This window comes from Aegilops tauschii, chromosome 6 (genome assembly GCF_002575655.3).
Source record: "Aegilops tauschii subsp. strangulata cultivar AL8/78 chromosome 6, Aet v6.0, whole genome shotgun sequence".
NCBI lineage: Eukaryota > Viridiplantae > Streptophyta > Magnoliopsida > Poales > Poaceae > Aegilops > Aegilops tauschii.
In genome coordinates, this window is record NC_053040.3 from 114,877,690 (window position 1) to 114,902,631 (window position 24,942).

The following is a 24,942-nucleotide window of genomic DNA, read 5'->3' on the forward strand; positions in this document are numbered from 1 at the left end:
CCACCCCCACCCCAACCCCCACCCGCGTCGAGTTTTCTTCGTTCGGCGAGGCCCCACAACCACCCGAGCCCCTTCGTTCGCACCGGCGAACTCCGGCGAGCTCTGAAAAATCGACTGACCCAATTTTGAAATTTAGTCTACTGTGATTTAACTAGTGTGGAATATAAAAGGGGAAAACCATAAGCATTGGGAGTATAGTGTTGAGCGTGCCATGGTGGATCTGAAGGTGCAAACCGGACAAAGGCAACTTCGCAACCAAGACAAGAAATCAGAGTAAAGCAGTGGCGATCTATTTTCTTGCTGCGATAAATAAGTTGAGCAGATACGAAAGAGTACCGCCTCTGGTGCGGCGCCGTGTACGCATCTGTTGAGAATTTGACGGTGCTGCAGTAGCGATGGCTGTCGGTGGCGTGGAAGCAGATCTAGGAGGGTAGCCGGTGGCGGCGGGGCGCGGTGGATGAGACAGTCGTAGGAGCGGCGCCGGCAAGGTGGACGACGGCGGGGATGAAGCGAGAGGACGGGATGCAAGGATCCCGGTCCAAAGCCGTGGATGAGAGAGGTCGATCTCTTGTAATGGACGGCGGCATCGGGGTATCAGCTCCGGCATGGTGGAGGAGGACGGCGGTGGATGGGGTGGCGGACGGCGGCGGACGGAGGAGGGTGGGGTGGAGAGGGTGTTTTGGCGCCCACGGAGTACGAATGGGGAAAAGGGAGGTAGAGAGGAAGGGGGGAACCATGTATTCAGGGCGCACTTGTCTCAAATGCGAGGAAATTTACAAACTTAGCCCCTGTTTCAAATTTCTACTACATCACAGCAACATTAGTCGGTTGGGGATAGGACGGTAATCTCGCATACACCGAATATTTGCCGACGAGAGTTTGTTTTTGGCGCCCACCGTGTATGAATATGAATCAGGGAGGGAGTCGATTTCGGCCGAGGACACACTGTGTTTTGGCGCCCACCGTGTATGAATCCGGGTGAGAGGCGGTTACGTCACGTTTGGGTGAAATTACAAACCTACCCCTATCGAAACCTATAGAAATCCAGCAAATAGGTTTGCGTGGCAGGGATAGGCAGTAGTGATTTCCATCTCGCAGATTTTGGTTTCAGGCGGTTACTGCGACTTTCCCCGCTTCGTTCAAAATTTGCAGAGTGCATGTTTACCGTGCCAACTCAATTCGAATCTCGTTTGTATTCTATTTTTTTCGGGCGGATCCATTTTCAATTGGAATTACATTCTATATACATCATTTTTTATATATACTATCAAAAGCACAACAAATAATTCTGCACCTTTATATGTATAATATGATTTACAAATACAACGATCTGGAAATCTTAAGGTTGAATTCGAAAATTTTTAACCAAATTATGTTCTACTAAAATGTATGGATCAGTAATATCTACATATTAAATAACATAGATGTGCGTGAATTCATATGAGTATGCATGTTTGATAGATCAATTTTGGTTCGAGTATGGATTACATGTATCATCATCTCGAATTCAAATATTTGAATCCCTTTTTTGTTCACTCCTTTCACGCCCATCTCTCTCGCATGCATGCTCCTTTAGGTAGCTATCACTCTCTTTTCTCCAGATCACCCGCACGCTCACTTCATGTTTCTCCTATCCTCGCAAACATGGTCTCTCGACATCTCCCTTGAGAAGTGTCACACTCTTCCTATCATTATACATTACACGGTTTTCATTATCTCTCACGTCTCTACTGTTCTCTGGTATCACTCGGTACCTAAGCTTTCTTTTTCACTGCCACACACACAGTCTCCACTCGTCTTTCACTTTGTCTTTCTCTCTATGGGATTCTCTCACATACCCTATATGTCTCTACATATGACTCATACCACTAAAATTACTCTCTCTCTCCTGTAGACACAACATTTGTTGCGGTCTCCTTTTCGACTCCATCCCAGACTGACATTATTCATTTGTTTACCAATCAGACAACCTCGACTGCCGTCTCCTCTCTCTCTCACAGACACACACACACAACTCCTGCTTCCACTCCCCTTCCCGACTACCGTCTCTCTCTCACACACACAAAACTCTCGCTTTCGCACCCCGACTCGTATTTCTCTCACAAACATTTATCGACTAGCTAGCCTCTAGATAGGTTTATACACCCGCACACTCGTGCTTCCACCATCGCATACATGTCTCTCTCCCGCTCCTTGTATCTATGTAGATTTTTCTTCCCTTCTTGAGACACGCCCTCTCGATCGTGCACACACACACTATCGCCTCATTTTAAGCTGATACCTATTGCACACACACTCCTTGTGTCTTTGTCACACATGCACTCCGTCCTCCTCCACTCTCCCTCTCTCTCACACACACATGGGCTTTTTGCAACAACTAGCAAGATGCCCATGCGTTGCACGGAACATCAAGATGCATTTGTATGAATAGTTTATCTTGTGGGGGAAAATGATGAACGAGGGAAGGCCTTATTTGCAAATGTGGAGAGGGGTGTGGGTATCTTTTTGCAAAATTGCCATAGTGTCCTTCCTATCCGTCAGATATAGATCGGACGGCCTATATTGTAGGATGGAAGGCACACGATCATCACCGACAATGCTTTTTATATAAGTAGGGATAAAAAATAGAGTTGGTGATGATGGTGGGCCTGCCATCCTGCAATGTAGGTCATTCGATTTATATCTGACGGATAGGAAGGAAAATATGGCAATTTACCCGCACTCTTCACCACATTTGCAGATAAGGCCTTCCCTCGTTCATCCTTTTCTCCCACAAGATCTTGATGTTCCATGCAACGCACGGGCATCTTGCTAGTAAGAGTAGAAATTAGACATATACCACTTCTCGAATCTTGAAACCAACAACATTCCTCCCTTATCTCATCAAAACCGCCAAAGGAATATATTTTGAGTGAAACATAACATATTTTTAGTGATATACGTATTTCAAAACTAGAATTTTTTTCTATCAAATCGGTGAATATGTATTAATCTACTTTGACCGTGTGGCAACGCATTGGCACATTGCTAGTAGTTATTATAATTTTTGGGACACCAGACAAACGGTGGAGTACATGTACGAAGAGAAGAGGCGCACGCACGCAGTCGGCCTCTCGCTGTCTCGCACACATGAGTGTTACGTAAAGGCGACGTTAACAAATAAACCCTAAAACCCTAGGTGCACGATTGCTGCATTCGCGGGTACTGGGTACGTGGTGGAGCACCTTTGTAGGAATAGTCAGCTTGCGTGATAATTTGATCCGTAGGAGTTGATGGTCGGGACCACAGGTGAACGACTTGGAGCGCGGTGGCTCGCCAGTTGCCACAGATCGAGTAGCCACGTTTAAAATATCTTTTTTAGCGGGGTTAAGAGTTTCGATTTTCAATGGCGCGTTATAAGTAGTAAGTAGTTTTTAGAACGATTGGTATGGAGTGAAAATGGAATTCATAGTACTACGTACCTCCTTGGCGTATGGTTGTATGGTTTTTTTTGTGATGGAGGTTGTATGGGTTTATGTTGCGAGATGTTGAACCTGGTAGTCTAGGGAAAAGATTTAGATGCTGGTTTTCAGTAATGAAAATCGGAAGGGGAAACCCTTCTTTGATTAAAAAAACTACTACCTCCATTCTGGTTTACTAGTCCCCATCGTACTTTGGGTCAAAGTTTGTCCACGAATTTTACTTGTAAAATGTGAATGGAAAACGAGATTTTATTATACCCAAAAAAAGGACTCGAGGGAGTGATTGCTCTGACACGGACGCGACCTCTCATAGCACAGGCATTGAACCGGCGCACCGGCCAAGAGGGCCGCAGTCGCTGCAGGCCCGGCTGAGCACGCCTCCTCGCCGCGTGCTACCAGCTTAAGACTGCCCCGCCTGCCTTCATTGAATCCGCCCGTGTGCCGGCAACACGTCCTTCCGCGAGCCGGCAGGCATTTTAGAACACAAAAAATGACTAAAATATAATTAATTTACGCATGGTCTTGACTTGTTGTGCTCGCACTGGTAGCAGGAACTAGTAGAGGATTTTCTTTATTTATAACTCTCCTCATTTTTTTTGGCTTTGAAGTGAATCATGGTTGTGGACATTATGTATGAATGTGCAGATATCTGTGAACATGAGTTTGATGTGGAAGTTGAACTTGGAATGTCGGGCTTGCGCGTGAACTATACCATGTCCAATGCTTCGTCTGTTATTGTTTGGAAAGTAATTGTTGTTATTACATGACCCGAAAAAACATTTTGTGTCACATCAGTAGATGCATGGACATCACAACAGGCATGCTGACTAGATAAACATTTGAACCTAGCTATTATGAAGGAAATTTTGTATTGACAACGGTTTTAGATAGCAGGAGACGCCTAGCCTGCTCTACCTCTGCTAGCTTATTTCTGGCTTCTTCCATCTCTTCTTTGGCTTGGGTGAAGAGAGCATCTGATTGCTCTTTTCGCTTCTTCAGGAACTCAGCTACATTCTCAAGGGCTGCTGCACGCTTTCTTTCAGCCTTTACTAATGCCACGAGGACATGAACAGCTGACGACTCCACCTGGCTTGTGTGTAATCCAGCATCATCTGGGAATTTGCACCTTGTGTCTAATCCAACATCATTAGGGAACTGGCACCTTGTGTGTAATCCAGCCTCATTTTGGAAACACGATCTCGAGGTTGACCATACTTCCCTCCTCGCAGGAACTGCATCCTGACATGAAGTTACTTCTTTTTTAGATCAATACTCAGAGCAACCTAGATCCATTTAGTAGAAGCCAGATAAACAGAACTCGGAGAAGTGAATTCAAAAGGAAAAATAAAATAAAAACAAACTACAAGGTGAGAACACCCACTTCCTACATCAAGCTAAAAATGAAAGCATTAGGACGATTAAGACTCTTCTTATTACACATCGAAGAACACCACGCTTAAGAGAAACAGAAACTACAACATATACACATCGAAGAACACGAGGCTACACGAAAGTAATTGAAAGGGTGTTACTTACCAAAGCTCTTTTTACAGGTTCGGTGCAGCTCCTCTTTAACTTGCCACGCTCCTTGAAGATGTCCTAAATATCCCGTGTTTGGTCTTCATTGCTCCTCTACATGTTCGCACTCGTGGTTTTAAAATCTCAACATGGCAAGAAAATATACTACTAGTAATACTCGCGCATCTTGTGGGCAACATTAAAGCACTCGTCTGCCATGTTAGAGCATCTCCAACAAATCGCAACGCGCGGCGCTTTAAAAAAGCGTTTACAGTGCTGAGATCGAGAAGTAGATACTAGAGAGTAGAGGATAGTTCTCAGCATAGATAGATAAAAAAAGATAATTCAACTACTCCTCGTCGTCCGACTCCTCCTCGGTGATGTCCTCCTCCGACGTCTGACTGTAGGCGTGAAGATACCGATCGTCGTCGGATTCCCAGGGCGACGCTGCTCCTAGCCTCATGTTGAATTGATCGTCCGCTTTTCGCCTACGCTTGTCCTCGCGATAGGCGGCTCGCTCCGCCCTCCTCTTATCCCTCTCCGCACTCCTTTGCGCGTAGAACTCGCGCTCTTTGATGATGTCCTGCGGGAAGTGTTGGCGCCACAGCGCCATGGCTTCCTCGTCCATCTCGGCGATGTCGAGACGGTGCTCCCGCCTCCGGTTGTCGCGACGATCCTCGTCGGTGCTAAGCCGCGGCAGAGGCGCGAGCTCCTGCGCCCGCTCCCGTGTCGGCACGTTGGGGAAGTTCAATGTTCTATGAGGCCACCGGAGGCGCCACACCGCCGCGTCGTACGCGCGGGCGGCCTCGTTGGCGGTGTAGAAATTGCCGAGGCCGAGGCGCATCCCGCGGAACCGGATCTCGGCGGAGAAGCCGCAGGAGGGGCGCGCGCGGATGCCGCGGTATCCCCAAGTTTCCCGGCGACGCGGCGGCATGGTGGCGCGGCGGCGGTGAGGCGAAAAAGAGCGGGGAGAGAGCGGTGGCGAGGCACAGAGCGGGGAGAGAGCAGTGGCAAGGCACAGAGCGGTGGGAGGGCGTTGGATTTTATAAAGCGCGCCGGACGCCGCGCGCCAAAACTAGCGCACGCCCGGCCGCTTTTTCCCGCGCGCGATCCTTTCCCGACGTCTCTGCTATCTCTACTCTCTTCTCTACTGTTATATTTATTTTATATTTAATATTTAATATTTATCTCTACTTCCTTTACTGTCTACTTTTTTTCTCTATACTTTTTTTTCTTGCAATATAGGCCGTCCGATTTATATCTGACAGATAGGAAGGAAACAAATGGGAATTTTGCAAAAAGATACCCATACCCCTCTCCAGATTTGCAAATAAGGCCTTCCCTCGTTCATCCTTTTCTCCCACAAGATAAACTACTCATACAAATGCATCTTGATGCGCGCAACGCATGGGCATCTTGCTAGTTCTAGAAACCTTTCCATCATTTGCCACACTACTGGTTGCAGATGAAAAACCTACCCAAGCACAACGCGATACAGGAGCGACGCACAATTACAAGCTGATATTCTGCTGGACAATGGAGGCTATAACCAATTACTTTTATGGGAACAATAGCACCCAGGAAATTTGAAGGGTAGGTATGAACAAAATTGGAACTGCACATGTACTGCTAAGTGATTCAATACACACATTACCAATCGAGGAGGAGAACGATGGTCGCGGCGGCCTCTGTGAGTCATGGTCGGCAACGGGAGTTAGTTCATTGTCCACGACGGTGGTACTTCTGCGCTTGGCGTCGGCTTCCGGGAAGCAGATCCGAGACCGTGGAAGACGATGCCGGGGAAGAGGCTCCGTGTACGACGACGACGGTGGACCGGCTCCAGTGCGGCGTACGAGGTCGTCGATGAGGCAGATGCGCTGCGGTGGACGAGTGCGCCAATGTAAAGGGGAGGAGCACGGAGGCTGCGGTGCCGTGGAGAAGTCTATTTTGCGGTGGGGATAGAAAATGGGGAGTATTCAGGTGTACTACTCTGGGTGTCGTGGTGGGGTTGGCTGGGTAGGGTGAACCTGAAGTTACGAAAACAGCCCCCTACCAAGCGTCATCCGTAGGCCTGTTCCGAAGGCTATGATGGTAACTTCCCACTGCTCGAATCAGGGTCGCGGGAGATTTTCCCGCCGACCTCAAAATTTTGTGACACTGGACTCCCCGTGTGGCGTGTTGACTGATTCGGGTAAGCAACTAGCGAGTAGTAGTAGTAAACTCTGCATATTAGGTTTGACCGAAGTCAAACTTCCTAAAGTTTGACCAAGTTTGTAGAAAAATATAAACATTTACCATAACAAATATGTATGATGTGAAAGTACATTCAATAATGAATCTAATGGTATTTATGTGTTATTGTATATGTTAATATTTTTTGTTATAAGCTTTCTGAGAGTTTACAAAACTTGACTTTGACCAATGCTAATACGCGGACTTAAATAAAAACGGAGGGAGTACACATTTGTTTTCTTAGTTTGTAGTGAACTAATCATTTGTTGAAATTGTGAAATAAATATATTAGGCTATTGACTTCGAATGTAATGGTCTATACAATTCAATAGTTACAATCATTGTCGAATCCCAAGATATATACAAGGTCTATAGTACTTCACAACATGCTCAAACTCACATACACACACACACACAAAGTAAACTAGAAGACCGTTCTCTCATGTATACACAACGTATCGGCATTTGTCTATGTCTCACTCATGCATGATCATTTGCACATTCACACCTCTCTATGTCTGTATCACACGCACACCGTCTCCACATTGCCCTTCCGCCACAACACACATATGGACACATACACACGTTCTCTCTTAGTCACACACACAAAATCAGTATTAAAAAAAATAGGGCGCACCTAAAACGTCCAAATCCAAATAAACACGAACTGGAGCTAAATTCAAATATATGGAAATATTGCAGCGTCAAGAACTTCCACAGGAAAAAAAAGTTGAGTAATATTCGAGGATTGTTTTCACACACACAAAAAGGTTTGGTGGATGTCCTTCGAGCGCGACACGGTGACGCACCGTTCGATCGACCGCGCGGCCGCGGTTCACGCGCTTGCACAGGATTCCGTATCGTGGCTGTGGTACTAACTAATAAAAGCGTTGCCTAAGTCTAATGTTTACGTGTACTAGTACGGTTTTCTTTTAAGTTTGACCAGCCTTATATATAAAACTAAAGTAAGCTCCCACACGCGCACTCATCATTATGCCGCCGCCATTGCGCATGCCGGCACCCGCCTGCTCCGGCCAACAATTTCTCACCCATCACCGCCGTGTTGCCGCCATCCCTGTGCCATGAAGCCGAAGGCTCACCCGCTCACGTCGTCTGCAGTCCCTCCTCGCGATGCCACCGCGCTGCCAAGCACGCGAGCAGCTGGTGGAGCCGCGTCTATGCACGCAGCGTACGAAGAGGAGGACGAGCGCGTGCTCCAGCACGCCGGCGAGGAGGAACTAGCGTGTCATTGTCGTCTCCGCCCGCGCGGAGGAGGCGCGCATGGTGGCTGTCGCGGCGGAAGCCGGTCGCGCGCGCGTCGAGCCTGCAAACCAGGTGCGGACGCAGAACCTACCTTCGAGACCTTGAATGCCACGTGGATCCTGCAATCTGAAGGAGCAATTTGGGTCAGTCGACTCATGTGAGCCGTTTGATGCAACATGGATGGCTAGAAGGGCTTCTTCCACCTCTTCTGCCGTCTTCTTCCTTCGCTCCGTCGAACTTCTTTCACAAATCGACTGACCCAAATTATACTACTAGTACGAACGTATTAAGTACAGTAGGAACACGAAGATACGAGCAGTAGTACCAACTGCAAGAAGAACAGTAGTAAGACATAGTACTAGTACTACTATACATACTAAAGAGTTCAAATAACGAGAAAGAACATAAACATAGTTATGCTGGGGCCTCAGCACAACACACCCTTGAAAATAAACTAAGCAACTAGTCCGCTTGACACTGCAGTAGAACCAGCATGAGCGACGGCACTGCCACCTACTCAGAGTCCGAGTCCACGTCCTCGACTTCGTCCTCGTCCCTCTTCCTCTTCCTCTTCACCGACGCTTCTTTGCTTGAACCGGACACTGGGCTCTGCTTCTTCATCCAACCCTTGTAGATATTTAAACAAAGGTAGGCATCCATTGCTGCGTACAGGATGTGATCTTCATCTAATGTCTTCGACTCCCATGCATGATGAAACTCGTGATGAGGTTTCTTCAGTTTAGCGTACGAAGGATCAATCATGGCTGGTGCCAGGGTCAGGATTGAAGGTTGAGAGGAGGACACCAGGCTTGCCTTCTGGAGATCGAAGGGCTGGCCTACAACAAGACCTATCCGACGCAGGACATCCCTATCGTTCTTAAAGCCTACAGTAACAAATTTCACTCTTTTGTCCTTGAGGAAGTTCTTAAAATCCTGCACTCAACGTCGGCATGGCATATGTGGTAGACCAAGAAAACGTTATGTATGCAAACTTGTATCACGGCGGGCTTCTTCCTCTCTTCGTCCTTTAGATCCTTCTCTCATCCCAGGACTGTGGTGTACTCAACATCTTGCCCAGCGACCCACTCATCCGTTGAACTGTTGAACATGCATAGGAAGCGAGCAAGCCATGCTTTCACCGTCTCGGATCCACGTGTGTAGATGACGATGAACTAATCACCGGTGATGGCTCTAACCTGGTACTCAGCGGCGACCATGGAGATTTGGGAGGCCATGGATTATGGAGGAGGGTTAGGAGAAGTTGAACTGTTGTACCCCGCAAAAAAAACTGGGAGCGAACTAATGTGAAAGGACGGGACGACTGTGAGCGAACTGTTGTAAGGTAGAAGACGGGGACGAGTAGGGCGTGCGAACGGCGTGGGGTTGCTGGCTTTCCCGGTGGATAAACGGCTGCAAGCCCCCAAAGAGTTCTCGAGAACTATGCGGGACCCACTAGATGTCATGTCTACTAGACCCATATCGTAGGCCTGACAGTATAGCTTCTGCCTGTTCGCACGCCATGCCGGCGCGTGGATGTAACTTCACTTAATTCCGTCAAACGTCGCGCCTCCCACGACCATCGCCTCCCTCGCGCGGTCGCGCCCTTTGAGACTTCGACCGGCTATAAATGAGCAATTTTTTTGCCTTTTTTTAGACAAGCAATTTTTTTGCCTACTCCGCATGCATGATACTCCCTGTGGTCCTTTTTACTCCCGTCAACCGTTTGCAAAGTGTTTGACCAAATTTATACTTTTTTTGAACACCACCTTATATTAATTAACCAGCCACACCAGTACACTCATTCGATACAATATTCACCACACAGGGCGGTACGTTATTTACAAGAATACCATCTAATCTATTGTCAAAGCTATACTTAGCGATTAAGTGTGCCACCTTATTGGCCGAACGGCTAATCTTTGACAATTGAAGATTGTTGATCAACTTCGAGATGCTCAACGCTTTCATCTTTAGGTCACGCATAGCAGACATGTCATAGTCCCCCGATGCAAGAGAGGCTAACACAAAAGCGCAACCAGTCTCTAAAATTACAGGATTATGAAAAGAAATACCTATGTAGAGACCGGCAATGCAAGCCCTAAGCTCCGCTTCCTCCACGCTTTGACAGGCATCAATGAAATCCCACGACCAAATTTATACTAAAAATATCAATATCTACAATACTGATTATAATGAGTATAAGAGAGAGATGATTATAGTAACATAGGTAGATACCGTAACATAATAAATGTGATGCTACTATGTGTCATGCCTGGCAATAAATGAGACCACCTATGATACTATGCACTATAGAGGTAGTAACATAGACTAGTAACATATGCATGTTACTAGTCTAAGTTACTCCCCACTATGACCAGCCTTAGAGTACCACTACCTCCCTTCTAGTTTAAAGGGCTCGATTCAAAAATTTCACCTACTCTTAGCAAGATAGTAGAGGCGGTGGAATAGTTTTTGAAGTCTGCAAAAGTACTCAACTAGTGATGTTGTTCTTCACAAAAAAAATGTGTTTACCAATGCATGCATGAACACTAGTTACTCTAACCCCCCTCTCTTCTTTAATTCTTTGCCACATCAGCATGTTTGCTATTCCCGTGTGCATGATACCAGCTAAGATACCACCATTATGGCCAGCCTTAATCATCGCATGCAATAATTTAGTGCACCTTGAAATATGAACATGTGTGGGGCGTGTATGTTTTTAATGACTTGAGACTATACCTAGCCCGGCATGCAAGATGACTTATTATGCACCGTTCCCCATACATGCAGGAAGCCCGTTCGTCTCCAAATCTTTTCCTCTCCATGTGTGGAAACAATATGCCTGCCAAACTCTCCTTCTCCCTCCGGCGGTCCCACCACTCCACCCCGTGTGAAAAAATCTGCATGCATGACTCTCCTCCCCCCACACTCGTCCAATCCGTTGTGACCAGCAATATTTCCACCCCTTCGCTCCCCCGTAATTTACTCCAACAAATATGCCCACGTAGCTGTTACTTAACAGCAGGTGCATTGGGTCACTGACATATGGGCCCAACAGGGGTCTGGCCCACATGTCAGTGACGCAACTGGACCTGCAGTTAAGTCAATGCAGCTCAGTCCATATCTTACGTAGGTGTGCCATTGCTCGCTATAAATACTGCGCCTCCCACGACATCGCTATCTCCTCCCCCTCACGTTCACGTTCATCGCTATCTCCTCCCCCTCCCTCTCACATTGACCACCATGGCATCGCCCCTCCCAAGCCCTAGGAGCCCCTCGCTGCACCGCGCGGACGGTCACGCGTCGCCATTCCGTTCCTTGCCGCCACTAGTCGAGGAGGACGCGTCGGTGTTCCGCTCCTCGCTGCTACGCGACGCGTCGCCGTTCCCTTCCTCGCCGCCACTAGTCGAGGAGGACGCGTCGGCGTTCCGCTCCTCGCCGCGACGCGACGCGTCACCGTTCCGTTCCTCGCCGCCACTAGTCGAGGAGGACGCGTCGGTGTTCTGCTCCTCGCCGCGACGCGTCGAGGTGGACGCGTCGGCGTTCCCAATCCCGCCAGCACGCGCGCCAGAGGACGCGTCGGCTCCCCGCTACGAGGAGAACACCGCGCCGCCCGCCGAGCCCCCCAGCCTTGAGGAGCTTTGGAAAGAAATGGATGTCGCCTTGTGGGAGGCTTTGCCTCCAGCAGAGCGCGCCAAAATAGAGGCGGAGAAGAAGGCCGAGGAAGAGAAGCGCACCGCGGAACAAGCTGCCTGGGAGGCCTATGTCGTGTCCGAGAGAGTCAGGCAATTGGCTCTTTGGCAGAAGGCTCATGCGAGGGCCGTGAGGGTGGCGGAGGACGCCCGTGCCAATGCCCTGAGTGCAGTCGGGCCCAAGCGCCTCATCTACGCTTGGCGGTACGTGGACTGGGTGCACGCTTCCAGCGAGGAGGAGTACCTGTTGGTGCCGGATCACCACACCGGTGAGATCGCGCTCGCCCGCCGGCAAGCCGCCAATCAGCACCTCGCGAGTTGCGAGGCTGAGGAAGAGGCGTTGTGTCGGCGCGCTGGGAAACGGCCGCGCGCCAGGGCACTCGTGGCGCGCCGCAAGCGCTCCTGCGAGCGCTGTGGCTTTTAGGAGGAGTATAATTTTTGTTTCGTAAGGCGATCTCATTAGTTTTGGGACGCAAATGATAAATCCCGAACGTTCAGGAATTTTTAGCGTCCTTAATTAAGTATGTAAAAGGGAAAGTTTGGAAACCTTGTGTATTCGTACGCATTTTGCAAGTACGTGCATATAGCACAAACTTTACTATATACTATCGCACTACACGTCTCTCTCGATATATGCTTGCAGACTGTGCTACTCCCTCCGTCTAGGTCAATAAGTCATCTTTGGTTGTGCACCGTGACCAAGAAGGAGGGAAGACTTATACACCTAGACGGAGGGAGTACTACTATTACTTATGTACGTGCAAATGCACGTTTTAACATTACGATGCGGTTTTTGTAAAAGTAGAAAAACAGCACTAGTCAAGCCTGTGAAACGATTCAATGCAAAACAAATGCAAAAATGCTTGTTTGACTGTTTACTTTTAGCTTCCTTCTCTGTGGTTATTTCTCTGTCGTACTTTGTACGGAGTATCTCACTGGTTGGAAAGGTATGCAAATTCCCAAACTGCTTCCTACACCCTGTATCGAATTTTTTGCCTAACAAGTTGTGCCGTGCAATTGGAATTTCAACTTGAGTACTACTACTAGTAGGAGTACCAGGGGCCAGTTCTTTTAGGCTTCTAGATTAGTAATCCCATAAGAGCAAGTACAATAGAGCTGAGTCAGTGGGCTATAAGAAATAAACTAGTATATTTCTGCTTAGTTGGAGGAAAGAGAAGAGGAGAGAGAAGGTAAGTGGGCTCTTCGTGAAGAGCCAGCTCTAGCACGTGCTCCTAGGCACTTTGTGAGAATGAGAAGTGGGCCACATAATAAAAAAGTAGTACACTCTTTTGATCTATTATTGTACAAGTTGAATATAAGATGGGTTGTAGATGACATGGCACTGGCTTATAGCCAGTAGCTGGCTATACTATTAACCATGCTCTAACTACTACCTTCGTCCTGGTTTATTGGTCCCCATTGTAATTTGTGTCAAATTTTGATCATAAATTTAACTAATGAAATGTTAGTGCATGTCACATGCACTACTCCATCCGTCTAGGTGAGTAAGTCATCTTAGGCTGTGCACCGTGACCAAGGAGGAGGAGAAAACGAGAAACGTTAATGTTTATTTGCTAATTAATAGTATTGCATGCAATGAACTAACCACTGCATGTCGTGTTTGATATCTCAAGTCATTAAAAGCATGCACACTCTTTATCTCTTATTGGTTGATATGTCAAGAAACAAGAAACGAGGTAGAAGTTAATGCACCACGCCTAAGTGTTTTGGGATTATTTGGTTTTCGTAAGATGACTTACACACCTAGACGGAGGGATTACAATGGTGAGGAATAAATCAGTTAAATCTTTGGTCAAAATTTAGCACAAATTACAATGGTGAGGAATAAACCAGGACGGAGTAGTAGTTTAGAAGCCCAAATAAATGAGTGAGGCGCCTTATTGTTACTCTCCACTGTGACTAGTCTTGTGGGAAAAGCTAGGGAAGCCGCCAAAAGAACTGGCCCTAGGAGTAGTAGCTAGGGATCGAGTGTGCGAGATGAACCGGAGAAAGTAAATGCAGAGAGATGAAATGCAAAAAAGACGGAGGGATGTGATGGTTGCTTGTCCGTTTATTTTACCAGGCCACTTATTACTGGGAGTGGTTGGGTTTTGTGATATCACGGCTTTACTGCAGCGCCACGAGCGGGGTGAGAGGTGAGACTCCCGTGCAGCGCCGCCCTCTACACTTGTACTACATCGGTCGTGGTTTATTAGTCCCCCATTGAATTTGACTGAAGATTTAACTGACAAAATGTTAGTGCATGTCAACAAAAACTATATCGTTGGATTCGTATTTGAACATAGTTTTGAATGATATAATTTTAGGTGACATGCATCAGCATTTATCGTACTATATATAATGTTAGTTCAATTTTTGCTCGTACTAATCTATAGTAGTAAGGTGCCCGTGCGTTGCACCGAAGAGTGAAATGCATTGATCGGGGAGTTGTTTATTTTGACAAAGGATGTGGGGATCATCTCATGTGTAATGGTTATCGATAGGTTTCTTCGCATATTATTTCATCTCTAGAGCTCACAAACATCCGGGTGAAGTAGATAAAAAGGTATCTTTTGCAAACAAAAGCGTTCAACTGTTCAACCTGCATCCAAAACTTGTGAAGAAATAACACTTATTGTGCTTTGCAAGAAATGATCTTTAAGAATTAGTTTTTGAGTATCGATTGTTATACATGTTGGCTACAGATGACATGGCACTTTCTTATAGTCAACAGTTGGCTATACTATTAAGTAATATTAACCATGCCTTTATACACCTAGACAGAGGGATTAAATCAGGATGACTTGCAAGCGGGCAGAGGAGATGTAAGAAATGGTTCATCGTAAGTCTTTCACCAGTACTGTAGTAAAAAATCATACATGGAAGATTCTAGAATAAACCATAAACGGATACACTTTTATTCATGCGCGATACTCCAATAGAGCAAGATCCTGCATGGAAGTCTCCACATGCTTAGATAGCGGATTACATTGAGCGAAGACTAATGATCAACATCTAACTTGATAATGCGTACTTCCAGGTGAACCTCCTTGGAGTCCCCGTGCACCGCGTCGGTGGGTAAAGGAGGCCATGGGTTTTCCAAGTCCACATTGGCGGGATAGTCCCAGCTCCCCAGAGTCCAAGTCAGTTCGATGAGGCCGGTGTCGCCGCCCACGCGACCCGGAGGGGTAGTAACACTGACCACGCACCCGTACATCGGCCTCGTGTCAGTGTCAGCGTCAGCGGCGTCGCCCCTGACGCACATTACAGAGACGGGGCGGCAGCCTGCGCGGGCCTCGCTGTCACGACCGGTTTTTCAATAAAATATTTATTGAGAGACCAATCCCTTTTACGGACCAGCGAGGAAGAATTCCTTCTCACTGGTAGACAATATCTTGGTCACAGAAGAAAAATACCAGGAGTACTAAATATAATACAAGGTTGAGCAGAGACTGCCCAACAATTTATTACATGCATACCGCTAAAACAAGACGGCGGATAGGGTGGCAAACTACTAACTTACGATAATAACGGTGGTGGAAATATCACCGCGAAGCGAGTGATATGATTCCAGAAGACTACAGCTCTTCGAGCGTCGGAGTGAGGCTCGAGGAGACTTATTGCGGGTGGCGGAAGCGTATACAATACAAGTGACCAATGTCCGGGATCGCGCAGGACTGACTGGGACTCCTCTAGGCATCGGACGCGCTATCAAACTCTTCATCCAAGAGATCGTCTTCGTCAACATCTGGCCAAATCAACAAGCCAGGTGAGTACTATGAAAGTACTCGCAAGACAGTTCGGACATAAGATATAACAAATGTAAACATGAAGCATATGAACAAGTTAATCGGTGCGATTAGACATAGCGGTAATAAATACTGGGTGCCAAGCGAGGGTCTGAATGACGCCTCTAGCGGAAACTGTAGAATAGTAATACTGGTGCCAAACGAGTGTCTGAAAGACTCCTCGAGCGGAAAATGCGGAATATTAATGAGGGTGCCAAACGAGTGTCTGAAAGACTCCTCGAGCGGAAAATGCGGAATATTAATGCGGGTGCCAAACGAGTGTCTGAAAGACTCCTCGAGCGGAAAATGCGGAATATTAATGCGGGTGCCAAACGAGTGTCTGAAAGACTCCTCGAGCGGAAAATGCGGAATATTAATGCGGGTGCCAAACGAGTGTCTGAAAGACTCCTCGAGCGGAAAATGCGGAATAATAATGCCACAGTCGGGCGTCGGGGCGACACCACATAAAGGGCTTATAACATAAAATAAAGACAGTGCATGCCGCAGTCGGACGTCTGAGCGACATCACATAAAGGGCTTATATTTAAAGTGAGAAACGAGTACACGCCACAGTCGGACGTCTGCGCGACGTCTCATAAAGGGCTTATATCACAACTCATTAATACAATAGTTCGGGAACATAAATTATCACAAGCATGAGGCAAATATAAAGTTAGTCCATCCACAGGAATAACAATAAATCTGAATTTACCACTTGAGCTTGTTCACCGGGGACAAGTTTTTCACACAGATAGACATGGATATAATACTTACACTGCTTGATCATGGATACGATGATTTGGAAAGAATTGACTCTGCAGAGTTTGTACTTAACCACAGCCAACGGATTTTAGTAGTCACGGGGACTAGTTCCGTCTACGGTGTTTTGGAAGAAACACGTCTAACCAGTACACACCCAATTCAACCATCCGAAGCCAGGGATCACCCTCGGCAACATTCAAGAAAAACCTTGAGACGGGGAGGCTACAACCTCGCGTAGCATGGGATCAAATTTCTATACGCGCGCTTTAAGGGGGTGCCCCCCTCTCGGTCCCAACCGGAAACACCCATGCCCCTGACCGAATGACTGGCTTTAATCCTGGGCCAAGGTACCATCATCCCGGCCTCTCTGTTTGGTGTGTACACGGAAAGAGGTTACCAACTTACTAAACCGCATCCTGGCAATGAGACATGTGGTAGCACAGAAAGGGGAAAGAACGGTAACGCGGCTCCAACCACGTTAACGTCGGAGAAAGTCGGATGACGCAAGGCTGGCATGCTACAACAGTACCACCTTGCTGCTCTTCATGTCACCACATGATTAGGCCATCTCTCATCAGAGATCATCGCAACTTTGGAACATGCGGGAAAAGATCGATAACGTGGCTCCAACCACGTTAACGTCGAAGAAAGTCGGATGACGCAAGGCTGGCATGCTACAACAGTACCACCTTGCTGCCCTTCATGTCACCACATGATTAGGCCACCTCTCATCAGAGGTCATTGCAACTTTGGAACAACCGGGTCGTTGCCTTACAAGCAACGAGGTATTTACCGACACTCATTTGCCACGCACAAACTCTCACGTGAACATGTAAAACACCTGTCATATCAAATATTCAAAACATGCTTGCCTGGTTCGGAGAAGTCGGAGTCTAGCTCGGTGAAGTTCGCGGCTCCGTCACCTCTCCCGGAACCTACGGCAATCACGAAACGGGTACTAACGTGAAAACCAACACATGCACAGAAACTTTTCCAAATATTTTTCAAATAAATCCCATAAAAAACTAGACAAAATTTGAAGATTGTCAGAAAAAGAATCACTCAAAAATACCTTTTTATTAAAAAGTTATAAAGGTTTCTGTCCAGGGACTTATCTGTAATGAAACAGAAAAGTTCCAGGGTTTTAACTGAGAAAACAGAAAACGCTTCGGTTGGGAACGCGCAAGCGCAAAGGAGAAAACGTATTCTGCCCGAAGGCGCCAACAGAAAACGGTTCGCGAATAAAAGAACAGAGGCTGACACGCGGGGTCCACATATCAGGTTTGAAAAGCTCGCCGGCGCCCGAAGACTGCGGTGGACGCCGGCGTCGAACCACGGCGGGTTAGGAGGAACGGAGGGTACCAAGAGCTTCAGCGTCCTCTTCCGCGTCGGTGGGTGGTGGACTCGTCCAACGGGGAGCACCACGTCGACGGCGACACTCTCTCCGGCGGACGGCGGCTCGGGTGAGGATGGGGAACTCCGGTGGAGGGCTGCAAGCTTCAAATTGAAGTGCGGGTCAGAAAGAGGGATGCATGGTGAAGCTACTGGCAAGAGAATGGAGGCGGAGGAGCACACACGGGGGCGAATCGGGCTGGATCCCGTGGCGGGTCGCGGCGGCCGGAGTCGAGGAAGGAGACCTCCTCGGGGCTCTTCCAGTGGCTAGGCGTGCTCTAGGGGGAGTGCAGTGCTGGTGGGTGCTCGAGTTGAAGCTCAGGGCCTCTATTTATAGGCAGATCGACGGGGTGGCCGTGAACGGAGAATCTCCGGCGAGCGATTACGGCGGAGCAGTGGATTGGCAGGGGGTTTGAGCAGCCGGGCAGCATCAGTGGAGGTTACTGGATTCGTTTTGCAGCTAAACGGGGTCGGTCTTGGCGTAATGGCGTCGGTCCACGGTGAGGTGACCGCACGGGCTCAACGGCGGCAGGGAGCGCGCTCCGCGCCCTGCGGTTCACGACGAGAGCGGCAGCGCGTTCGGGGGAGTGGAAGGCCACGCGGCGAGCTCCGGTGATTTGGGCGGCGCTGGGTGGCGTCGTCGGCGCCGTGTCTCCCGCTGGCGTCCGCAAAGCCGCCGCCGGCGTCGGTCACGGGGCGGCGCACCTTCTGCTGCTCGTCGCCGACGCCCGCAAGGCGCCAGGCGTTCGTGCGGTGCAGGAACAAGGGGGCGGGGACGAGGAGCAAGGCGACGCGGTGGCACTGGCGAGATCGACGTCCTCCTCTGAAGAAAACGACAGCAGCCACTGACTGAATCTCTGAACTTTCTGAACTTTGACAAAGACAGTGCACTGCAGGTGTTCGACAGAAGGTTTTGGCTATGAGATAAATTTTTCTGGAGCTGTAACTTGGTGAGATGACCACTCAATGCACCCAGAGGTTGCCTGATTTTACTTGGAATTTATGGAGAAGGTTTGGAATGAATTTCACCAAATTTGACAAATCTGGTCCAAACTTGCAGCAAGTGTAGTTTGAAAATTTTGAACTGAAGACCAGTGGATCTTCATGGTTCTAGTTTGAGGGTACAAAGGACCAGGGAGGAGAGTTGGTTTGGGGGCAAAAATCAAAACATAAAATGGAGTTCCTTTGTAAATCTCCAAGTGGTAGAATAGAAGACAGAAGTTTGTTTGAATATAATTTGAATGGAAATAATCACATGGGGAGGTTCAACTTGCTGGATTTGATGCAAATCATGATCCAGAGGTGAGGGAGTGGTTAGGGGAGAGGATTTGCACTAATGCCATGGCAAGAAGGAATTGTTGAAAGTGGCAAAGGATTTTCCAAAAGCCATAGTGCAAATTCAAAAAGGTTTTCAAAAGTTATTTTCCCCAAAAGAAAAACATTTTGTCTTGAGTCCAAATGAAAGGCAAGAACTTCCAAGACCAAAGGCAGATCTTGGGTGAATCCAAATAAAACTTTTGCCATAAGGAAAAATATTTGAGAGTGAGAGTTCTCTTAAAGGAAAAATTTAAATCACTCCTCTCAAGTCAAATAGAAATCTTTTGAAAAATCCAAATAAAAACTTGGGTGTCACACTCGCCGGTGCCCACGATCAAGAGGAAGACGCTGTCGTCCTCCTCCGAGACTAGCAGGCGGCGGTGATCCTCCAGCGACTCCGGCATGGTGAACGGGTAGCACGTCTCGTACTTGATGTTCTCCGCCAAGGGCCAGCAGTGACCGCTGCACGCATCCGTGAGGTGATGCACCATGTCCGCCGGCGAGCCACAAAACGGCATCGGGCACTCATAGCAGTGGACGAAGGGCTCCTTGGAGGCATCGACCAGGCCGTCCATGAAACGGGAGTGGCTGTAGGGGACGTTGCGCTAGTTGAATATATGAGCAAGTTACTACGAGATTTAATCCGAATAAGCACAAAATAAATCATGACGGCTATAACAGAGATAAAACTAATCATGTGGACTAGCATAGTAGTAGGATACAGAGTAGAAACATGAATTCTACCACGATTTCGAACAGGAAGGACAGAAACACATACGGTGCAACGGGAGCAGCACCATTGGCGTTGAGGTTGTCGCCCATGTCGTTGAGGAAGAGGTTGCCGAGGTCGCGGAAGAAGTCGTCGTCGGTGAAGTCGTCGCTGCTAGCAGTCGCGAGAGTGCGCTCCCCAAATTTCAACAGCGCCCGCCGAATGGAGCGCAGGAGGGAGTGGCTGTAGGGGACGTTGCGGCCGCCGAATGGAGCGCAGGAGTAGCCCACGAAGCAGTAGATGGTGCTCCTCCCTAGTCTTTATTCTTATCTCTATCTCTACTACTCTTCTTTGTTTTTTATAATATACTAGTTGTAGTTGTCAAATCGAATAGTACTGCGCCGTCCACTTCACGCCCGGCTGAACACGCCTCCTCGCCTCCATCAAACCCCTCCGTTAAACCCGCATGCAAACCGAGAAACCTACTCTGGCCCGTGGGAGGAAATTTGTCGGTTGTAGTTGAAGAATAATAGAGTCACATCCAATCCATTTGAGTTAATTGCGTGTATGATTCTCCCTCTATAAAAAGTTAATTGCATCCTTAATCTTGTATTCTAAGTACTCTATGGGTTCCACTGTCAGTACAGTGTACATGACTTGCAGGCTGGCTACAGATTCGTACACCCGGCGATTGATCCCCCTTCCTTCGATTAACACTACACTGCTTTGGCACCGCGGCCCAGAATACTCGGATTCTTACAGTAGCCAACATGATACCAAGTTTGATTTGCTCAAGGTTGTAGTCTGCCAAGTGCCCACAAGATCTGCGAATTATAAAGACTTCAGGCTAATTGCGTTCTTCAACCGCGGTCTCGCCTATCTGACAGGTCACTGCAGTAAGTGGATAAATCTGCAGGTCCATCGCAGGATCATACATCCTCCATGGTTCTCTGATGCCATTGAACACAAGGGCTTCATTTACGCTGTCGACTCCTTCTATGGCTGGACGTATTGCTGGCCTACTCCAGTCATCGCTACAAACGGCTGTTACAGCAGTATGTTACTTTCCTATGATATCATGATGGCTTGCTTATATTACTGACAACATTTGCTGAAAAAATATTCATGCTCATAACATGCTGTTCTTAAGATTGACTAAATCAAGAGCCCTTTTTTATTTGACTCCAACTTGATATGATGTTGTAGGCCGCCTGGTGTCCCTACCCTTCCTAATCCCAGAACCTTTCATAGAAAAGGGGCATGGCAGTTGCAGGTGGTTCCTGGCTCGATCAGACGACGGCGAAAGATTGATGATCGTTCACACGTACCGGACGTGTTGTTTCGCGGAATACAATCACAGTCACTGCAAGGTCTTTAAGCAGGATCCCAGCTTCTCTGGGCCTTCAGGAATTTTTGACTGGAGGCTGGTAAGTGGCCTTGGTACACGTTCTCTGTTTGTCGGACTGAATTATCTGATTAACCAGGAGATAACCGACGGCAAGGATCATGATGGCAGCGCGGTTTCGTTCATCAGGAAAAACTGTGTGTACACAGCGTACCATGCGTCTCTGCATGCACCATACCCTGATATGTGCCGCCACGCTCTACAGCCCAAAGTAGGAGAGAGGGTCGCAAGTATCAGACTTCGACCTGCTGGCTGGAGTTTCCCTCGTCAGGCACCCATCTGGTTCAAGCCGTCAGCCAATCTCCACAGCTTAATAAATAGTAATGTCTAACTGAGCCAGTTAGTTAGATGCGTACACTTGGTGTAGTAGGATCTTTATTTAGTTTGATGCATACACTTGTTCTTTTTTGGTAGCCCTTTTGTAATGATGGCTGATGTTTGGTTTGGAAGAGAGAGCTGCGTCTTCACTCTTCTGGCCTGCTTACTGCTTCTGTTGCACCCCCAGCCCTGGTTGTTGCTGCTGCTGTTTTCAATGTACAATCAGTAGTATATTTCATCTGTTGGTTGAATAAATGTGTTGTTAGAACGACAACCACAATGTTTTGGAAGTCGTTGCACGGTTCGATCCTTTAGTGCCCCGTACCGTATGTAGCGCATACTATATTTCGTACGGTACACATTTTCCACTTGTTGATAACATGCAGCCCACTGATGAAGGCCCAATAGAGAAGCCCATAATTAACTGGAAGGGAGGCTCTCACATGAATCCGGCCCAGGTACATGCTCATGGTCCCCTAAACATAAATAAGTAAATAAATAAATAAAGCTAAATGCTCATGCACCAGTTCTTTGGGAAAATAGGTAGCCCAGTATTTCTTTTTGAAGAATACCCAAGCTAGGCCTATTTGTTTTCTCTGAATTACTGGGCTGCAAATCTTTGAAGACGAGGAAGGATGCATTTCGGCCTGGCGTAAGAGTATGGTCAATGTCTATTAAAAGTAATATCAAAAGGGGTTGAAAATTCCAAAAAAATTATAGCAAATGGGATATAAGTTTCTTTTTTTCTTTTTGTTCTTCACTGATATCTTATACGTATTTCATTGGATTTAACATGACATAGTACTAATTTATTTTTAAATTTGTTTTAGTATGGCTATTAATTTTTGGATTAAGAATATTTCGTTCCCCAGCAAAAATTTGCGAATTTTCAAAATTTCCCACATATTTAGTTAATTTTTTGACCCTGGTACTGACCAGAAAATGGCCAGCAATTCTAAAAATGGAAAACGGGCTGCAATAAATTCCATATGAATTAGAAAATGAGTAAAAATTATAAAAATAATAGCAAATGGGCTGTACACGCCACAGATTTCGAGGCTGACTTGTTTACGCAAGGCTTTGTCAGTGAACACACGATTCTAGCAGTAGTGACTGTTGGATGTCCATCCAACGGCCGACGTGCTTCTTCAATCTCTGATCTTCCTACTCCAGCCGCCTAAACTAGCGCCGGCGGGACTGCCTGCTCCCTCCTCTTGTGGCCTGATGTGATGCCGCGCAGGCTTCCCCGGCCCACCCTACTCCCTCCGCTGGCCTGGCCGCACGCAATCAACTGCCTCCTTATTACTCGAAAAAAAATGATTCCTCCCACTGACATCTGGGGCGCACCGGTTGGGAGGCTGACCTGTGGGCCTACTAAGTTGACGCGTATGCAGGGCTTGTCAACTTAGTCAACAAACGATTCTAGCAGCAGTAACCGTTGGATTTGAATCGAACGGTCCTGCTGCTTCTTCAATCGCTGCTCTTCTTGCACCAGCCGCCAAAACCAGCGCCGGGGAGACCGCCTGCTCCTGCCTCCAGTGGCCGGCTGTGCTGCCGTTGAGGCCTCATCGCCCCTACTACTCCCACCGCTAGCCAGGCCCTGCGGCGACGGCAGCCTCACACCACAGCCGAACCAGTGAACCCTCGTACTCCTCTCCGCGTGGGCATCCACTGCCGCGTCTTCCCCGGCTCCACGTCGTCCCCTTCCTAGGCCTCGCCGTCGTCCACCGCCTTGGTGCTCTCGGCGCGGCGTGGTCAACGACATTCCATCGGAAGAGTACAGTACGTGGAGAGGCTGACAGCTGGGTCCACGGCCACAGCCCAGTTTTTTTGTGATTTGCCAAGTAAGTCGCTTTGTCAGGCCTGTTGGGCTGCAAATCTTTCAAGACGAGGAGAGCTTTCATTCGGCTGGCCGAGAAAATGGCCCATCAGTAATGAGAAATGGGTTGTACATTTTTAAAACACATCAAACCGGCAATTAGTTTCAAATATCTTTTTTTCATTTCGAGATTTTAAATTACATTAATTTTTATGCGTGGAGAATTTGTTGGATTTTATATTGATATACATTTATTTTTAAAATCAGTTTCAATGTGAGTCGAAATTTCGGGATTAAAAACAGTTCGAACCGCACCGAAATATGCAAAATTTCGTATAATTTTTTAACCATGGCCACAATATGGGCTGTCATGCTAGCAAAAAGAATATGGGCTCCAAAAAAACCTTAATAATTAGCAAATGGGCTGTAAATTATTAGAAATAATGGCAGATGGGCTGTATGCTATTTTCCACAGATTTGAGGCTTTCCTAAAAAAAGGTTGACGCACAAGCACTGACTGTTGGATGTCCATCCAACGGCCGTCGTGCTTCTTCAATCTCTGCTCTTCCTGCTCCAGCCGCTCAAACAAGCGCCGGCGGGACTGCCTGCTCCCTCCTTCCCGAGGCCGGCTCTGCTGCCACGCAGGCCTCACCGCCCCACCGTACTCCCATCGCTGGCCTAGCCATCCCTCTACTCACCCACACCTGCTGTTATTCTCCGGCGATGGCAGACGAACCAGTAAACCCTCGTACAGTCGTACTCCCCTCCACGTGGGAAACAACTGCCGAGTCTTCCCTGCCTCCGTGTCGTTCCCTTCCTAGGCCTCACCGTCATCCACCGCCCTGGTGCTCTCGGCGCGGCCTGGTCAACGTGGTCAACGACCGACATGCATCTGAAGTGGACTGTACGTGGAGAGGCCGACAGCTGGGTCCACGGCCGCACACAAGGAAATGCCTCCTTATTACGCGCAAAATAATGATTCCTCCACCTGACATCAGGGACCCACCGAAAGGGCCTCTCTATTTCGCGAAAAAACTTTACCACCGCTGACAGCTCGGACCCACCAGCTATATCCTCGCACGCAAGGAAGTGCCTCCTTATTACGCACAAAAAAAATGAATGCTCCCCCTGCTAGCTGGGACCCACCATGGTGGGAGGCTGACTTGTGGGCCTACTAAGTTGACTGGGACGGGGGCCTTTGTCAACTTTAGTCAATATGAACGATTCTAGCTCCAGTGACCGTACGATGTCCATCCAACGGCTGTA